At 33.1% G+C, this 7,281-nt stretch overlaps 1 long non-coding RNA gene across 1 annotated transcript; it reads left to right on the forward strand.

Moving 5' to 3' along the window:
- The first annotated feature begins 3,457 nt into the window (after window positions 1-3,457).
- Window positions 3,458-7,281, forward strand: LOC140449899 (uncharacterized). Its single transcript, XR_011951925.1, has 2 exons — window positions 3,458-3,705; window positions 7,042-7,281. It is a non-coding gene; the product is annotated as an uncharacterized lncRNA (long non-coding RNA).

Below are 7,281 nucleotides of genomic sequence, written 5' to 3' on the forward strand. Positions count from 1 at the left end.
TTAAAGTTAGGGTCTCTGCTCCGTAGGTCAAGACTGGTAAGATGCATTGGTTAAATGCCTTCCTTTTCAGGTGAATTGGGGTATTTGTTTTAAAAATGTCTCTCATCCTTCCATATGCCGCCCATCCCAACGTGATTCGTCTATTTAGCTCGCAGGTTTGGTTGTCTCTGGTTATTCTGATTTCATGACCTAAGTATGTGTATTTATCGATTAATTCTACCTTGTTGTTACTGATCTGTATCTCTTCGCTGGGAACCATATTGGTCATCATTTTGGTTTTCTCGAAATTTATCTCCAGCCCAGTTTCTTGTAGTATGTCATTCAGTTCTTGGAGCATGTCTTTGATCTCTCCCAGATTATCTGACAGAAGCACGATATCGTCCGCAAAACGTAGATGGTTTAATCTTTCTCCATCGATGGATATTCCTTTCTGTTGCCATGTTAGTCTTTTAAATGCATACTTAAGAACAGTAATGAACAGCTTTGGTGACATGGTATCACCTTGCCTGACTCCCCCTTTTATCTTTATTTTATTAGTTGCTGAATGTAGACTTATGGTTGTTGTGGCATTTTCATATATATTTTTAACTATATTACAATATCTGTGGTCGACCCTGCAATCTTGTAGTGCTCTTAAGATGGACGGTAATTCCACTGTATCAAACGCCTTTTTAAAGTCTACAAATATCAATGCCAAGAGATGGTTATATTCGTTAGTTTTTTCTATCAGGGTTTTTAGGCACTGCAGGTGATCGTTTGTACCGTAATTAGGGCGGAAACCGGCTTGTTCCCGAGGTTGGTAAAAATCCAGCTTTGTCTCTAATCTGTACGTTATTATTCGGGTGTATAATTTATAAAGATGGTTAAGGAGACTGATTGGTCTGTATCTTTCCAGGTCTGCTATATCTCCCTTCGTGTGTAAGAGTACAGTTATTGAATTATTCCACTTTGTTGGGATATTTTGATTCCATAGGCATAGATTAAAGAGCTTTTGAATTTTGGTTATCAGTACTGAGCCTCCTATCTTTATCGCTTCCGTGACGACACCGTCCTCCCCCGGAGCTTTGTTATTCTTCATCTTTTTTAGAGCCTTGTAAATTTCGTCCAAGGAGATTTCTGGGATATCTTCGGAACCCTGATTTTGAACCTTGCTCTGCTGATATTCAACTATATCTAGAGTCGATTGGTTGCTATATAATGTCTCATAGAATGATTCCACAATTTGTAACAAATGTTCTCTGTTTGATGTGATGTTGCCATTTCTATCCTTGAGTTTGACTATTTGTTTATTTCCATTTGTGAGTTTGCGTCTCATTATTTTCATACTCTTATTTTGCTCAATAGTTTTGATGATTTTCTCATCTTTGTATTTTCTTAGGTCTTATCTGATTTCTCTTGATACTTCCTTGTTCATTTTATTTATATCGTCGTTACTAGAGTTTTCGTCGCTTCTCAGTATTCTTCTTTGTTCCATTTTTTTCTGTGTTTCCAGACTAATTTTTTCTTCCTTCACGCTTTTTGGGCAGCATTTCTTTTGAGCTTCTGTTATTGCTTCTACTATTATGTCATTTAGGATGTTAATATCATTTGTTGATGATTTTTCTTGAAGGAATTTGCCAATATGATCTTCAAAATTTTGTTCGTTGTTTGGATGTGTCCATATGTTTATTTACTTCTTTTTTATCATATTGTGTCGTTCATAGTTGGTATTTAACACAATGGTGGCTCTCACCATACGATGGTCGCTTGATTTCGCAAATTTATTTAGCACTGTCACATCTGTAAATATGTATCTTTTATCAGTAATAAAGTAATCAATCTCGTTTGTCGTCGTCCCATCTGGGCTTTTCCACGTCCATCTGCGCTGAGGTTTCTTCTAGTAGTAACTGTTCATTAGGAATAGGTTTTTCTCTAGTAAGAAGTTTAAAAGAGTGTCGCCACGGTCGTTCCGTCCCTGACTTCCAAAATTTCCAAGAGCAGTTTCTGCTGGATCCAGTTTTGTTCCTATTTTGGCGTTAAAGTCTCCACATATAACTGTGAAATGTGTACATTAATAATAAAAAAAAATCCAGTAGGCAAAATCACATCGTTAAAATATAGATTAGCTAGGAAATCAAGATTTAAAATACTCCTTAGAACATTTTGATTTGAATTCTTCAGAATTCGAAACTGGCCTAAGACTTTTAAAAACAAGAAAAAATAAAAAATTTCCACCATCAAAACGAAAGCTCTCGTCTGGCTCGATTGGATTCTTCTTCTTATGGTGCCTATCCGTTACGGATGTTGGACACTAACATGGCTATTCTGACTTTGTTGACTGCTACCCCGAAAAGTCCGGTAGTGGTTAAGTTAAACCATTTTCGCAGGATTTAATGTCTTAGCATAATAGAAAATCCATGTTTTTAGTGTTTAACCAACTAATGGTAAAATTTGCCACAATTCCTCTAAACAGTTGTACTAAGTAGTGAGAGAACTTTTTCTAAGCTGAGCATAATAAAATCGATATTTAGATCTACAATGCTACAAGTCTATTTGGAATCTCTAATAGTAGGTACCTTTTGTTAAACAAGAACTTACTCTAAATATAGATAAAGATATTGTAGTTGGTATTGTAATGTGTTGTTATAATAAATTTTTATTGTCAATCTGAATTTTTAAGGTATTTTTTATATATGTGACTGTGGCCACCCATATTTTTCGTATTCGCAATAATTTAATACAAAAACAAACGTAACTCGTTTCAAAAATTTACTGTTCTATCAAATAATTTTGAATTTACCAAATTATTTCAAAAAATTGAAAACTTTTTTTCTAATATATTATTAGTATAACTCTAGTGTTTTATTAGTATAACTGTAAAAACAAAGATATGTACTAATAAAACAAAATAATGCTGAGATTGTTTGAATTTTTATACAATTCATATGAAGTATACCAATATGTAAGTTATGCAACGCATTAAACAAGTTAATTACGAAAGAAAACCCGTAGGAAAATACTAACTCGAAATTTAGTGGATGTTATATGTGGGATCTAGACATAATAGACACAATTGAAGCCAAAGGATTAACTAGTATGAACACCTAAAGAGACTGATTGAAAATAGATGGTCAAAAAAGATATAAAAATGGACTCCGCCATTGAAGAAAATTATGTATACCAAGACGATCCTGGAGAGAAGATGTCGAAGATGTAATGACGCCAGAGATTTAAAAGCTGAAGATTGTTTCAATAGAAATCGCTGAAGAAGAAAAAATAAGTACAATTATTCAAATAATGTATCAATCACAGCGGAAAATCTAAAATTGGATGGAAGTCTTTAGTTTTAAATAACTAATGAAATATTAATTATATGGAATTAACCAAATTGAATGAATAATATCTTAATGGTAGGTATATACACTTTTAAGTAATGTGGTATGAACTTTGTTAACTATTTCTTAACAACGTGATTAATTGTATATTAAGTGATAAAATAAAAATTAACTATCAATTACAAGCGGAAGAAAAACTTTAATTTCCTAGCGATAAATGTAGTATTATAAATACATGAACCAAACAGAGCTGTTTAGATTTTACGTCAATCACACGTGCATAGCAGACCAAATAATGATGTTAAAATTTGTTCTAATCCTTACAATAGTGACTGTAGCACTAGCTAAGGATAGTTTTCTATCGAACGATGAAGAATTTGAAAAGTTCAAGGTAAACTTTATAGATAACTGATTTTTCTTTTAAGAGAAATTAAAATTAATCGTAGTAAAAATTCACTAATTTCAAGAGCTTTCTAAATTTATTAGTAGATCATCATCATCATCATCATCAGTAGCTCAACAAACCTTTCTGGGTCCTGGCTTGTTCTAGGATTTTCCGTTATTCCGCTCTGTTCCTTGCTTTGTTTTTCCAGTTGGTAATCTTAAGTGTTTTCAGATCTTGTTCCACTTGTTCCATGTATCTAAGTTTGGGTCTTCTCTTTGACCTTCTCCCTACTGGTGTTTGCCTCATTATATGTTTTGGTGTTTCAGTCTCCAACATCCGTTCAACATTGCCCATCCAGCGCAGACGTCCGATCTTTATGGATGTTATGACCTCAGGCTCATTGTATCCTGTGTTTAGTTCAAAATTATATCTTCTGCGCCATATGTCATTTTTTTTCACCCCCTTAGGTATGTATGTAAGGATTTTTCCATGTGTCCATGTCTCTGATCCATATACAAGGACCGGTTTTATCAAGGTCTTGTATATTTTGCATTTGGTTTTTCTTGTGATGTTGTTAGATCTTAGATATTTAATTAGTCCATTATATGTTTTATTAGCGATATGTATTCTTCTCTTAACTTCTTCACTGACATTGTTATCTGCGGTCACTAGTGAACCTAGATCTGTAAAAAATTTTCACGCTTTCGATGTTATAGTCTCCTATTGTCAGATTGTGTAGGTTTCTTTGGCATGTCGATTTGCTGGCCTTCGTGTATTTGGTTTTTATTTCGTTAATGTTTAGGCCACTGTTTTGTGCCGGTCTTTCTATCGCATTAAATGCTTCTATCATCTCTCTTTCGCTTCTAGCTATGATATCAACATCGTCTGCAAATGACAATATTTGTACACTTTTTGTTATTATTGTTCCTCTGGTGTTGACTTTTGACTCTCTAATTATTTTCTCTAATGTAATGTTGAATAGAATACAGGATAGGGCATCCCTGTTTTTTTGCTTTGTACTTTAAGTGTTTCTTTTACTATATCAATGAGTTGAGTTGGAATATTAAACTCTTTCACTGCATGGATCAGAAATTCTCGATGGATGCTATCATAAGCACTCTCAAAATTAATGAAAAGATGATGTTTGTCTATATTAAATTCACTAGTCTATTCCAAGATTTGCCTCAAAGCGAAGATCTGATCTATTGTAGACTTCTGCCCGCAGAAACCACATGGATATCCCCCAACTATTTGTTCCGTATATGGTCTCAATCGGTCATATACAATATTTGACAGTATTTTTTATGCCACAGTTAGTAGCGTTATTGCCCAGTAGTTTTTACATTGAAGCTGATCTTCCTTTTTATTATTAGTAGATCAGTAAATCATTTAGTAAAACAATATTTACAGTTGATACAAAACTTGTATCAATTGGGGTGGCTTCTTGTCCAATCGTGCTCCTTGCCTACTAAATCGGCTTACTATTATCCTGCATTCATCCTGTTTGTTGCTCTTTCTTTCCAACCATCAACTCCCTCTTTTCTGAAATCTTCCTATACGCCATCAAACAATTTTTGTCTACGTTGTCCTTTCCTTCTTTCCTTGATTGGGCCCCGTTTTAGAATTATCTTTGGTATCCTCTTCCTTTTCATTCTCATCACGTGTCCCATTTATCTCACTCCCTGTGCTTTAATGAGGCTTGGTTCGTTTTACAGTTCCTCTATACAGCGCTCCACGTTAAGAAAATAACATTGCGGAGATAGGGCCATGTATTTCTTATGGACGATAGAAGCGCAGCGATGCCACGAGGAACGCAAGCACGATTCAGGGTTGTATAATTTGTATTTTCGTTTTCACAGACATGAATTAAATTAACGTAATTGACCAAAAGTGCCCATTCGAAACAAGAGATGAAAAGTAGGGAAAATGATTTTAATTAAATAAATAGTATTTACAAAAGATAATTTTATTTTATCTTATTTTAATTATAGTAACGACAGTTTATTTGTTTTTCGGTAAGAATATCATATACCATGAATCATAGAAATCAGTAGAAAATATTGCTTAGTTAAATCATGTACTTTGCCGGCTATTAAAGATTTAAAAGCAAATAAACGGACCGCTTGGAATGCATATATCTTTATAATTACTAATTGCAACTTAAAATAATACGGTGTGGGTATGTCAGCGATTTTATATCGTTCTCTGAGACTACATAATGATAATAAGGCTTTGTGGTTCTTCAGTTGTTATTCTGACTTTACAGTTAAATGTTAATTGAAAATCGAAATTCGAAAAATATATCGACAATCTAATAAACCGCATTCCTGAGAGTTTTCGCAACACTGATCTCCATAAGCCTAATGTTATTTTCTTAACGTGAAACGCTCTATAGCTCCCTGTTTGCTCGTCGTACCCAACCTTCCGCCATGTTTTTGGCTCTATATATAGCTCTGAACATTCTCCTTTCACATCTTTGCGAAATTACTTTGTGGGAACTACATTTTTTAGGTAAATGGTCAATCGGCAAAAATGTTAAAACATGCTAACAGATTTTGCAATCTTAGTGCTTAACTTATCTTTGTTAAACAATATATATGTAATTACTATTTGTGTGCCTTATTTAAATATTTATTTTGAAATGTTAAATACTTTGCAGTGAAACAATAAAGTTTTCCAAGTAGTATCTTTTAAAATGAGTCTCTTAATCGTATTGTAATGACATCATACTTGTCTATTGTTTGGTAAATATTATATTTTAATCAAATCATTATTTTTGTTTTCCTTCTATGCTGAGCTTTTTATCAAGAATAGTTTTTTTGTAAAATGTAAGATATACTTACTTTTTCTTTATTTGTATAAAAGTTTTGGGATACACTGTATATCATACCCCATCCCAAATTATTCCCTGAGCCTTTTAGTAGTTAAATTATTATGTCAATTATTTAAAACTCATTTTTTTATATATCATACTAAAAATACCCAATATTACTGTGATCATCCACATATTGACAACATTGTAAAATTTTTAATGTCTAGCGAGTATTTTTTCAAGCATTATAATGTAATGCATGATACAATGAAAAGATGTATCTTTGAAAAGATGTTCTTTCATTGTATCATGATGTAATGTTCGTGTAAATTCCATCCTTTTCTGGCCGAATCCTTTCTCTCTCTATGCACTGGAAGCTCCGCCTTTGCATGAGATTCCTGTTCTACAGTACACCTATGTCACAATATCACATTTATTCCCACGCTATAGTTGCCTTGTTTTATTATCTATTATCTTTATATGAGTATTTTTTTAGATGAAACTAAGTTAATTATTTATAATTTTTTTAGGGAGATTATCAAAAAGTTTACGAAACCAAAGAAGAAGAAGCATACCGTAAATCTCTTTTTATAAAAACATTAGATTTGATAAAAGAACACAACGCTAAACACGATAAAGGACTGGTCCCTTATTATTTGGGCATCAACCAATTTGCAGACCGTACACCAGAAGAAGTCGTCGGTAGGTCAAAGGGGAAACAAGTTTTGAACTTTGATAATATTTTAGTTTAATAAAATTAATTTGTCATA

Source organism: Diabrotica undecimpunctata, chromosome 9 (genome assembly GCF_040954645.1).
Source record: "Diabrotica undecimpunctata isolate CICGRU chromosome 9, icDiaUnde3, whole genome shotgun sequence".
In the NCBI taxonomy this organism is placed as follows: Eukaryota; Metazoa; Arthropoda; class Insecta; order Coleoptera; family Chrysomelidae; genus Diabrotica; species Diabrotica undecimpunctata.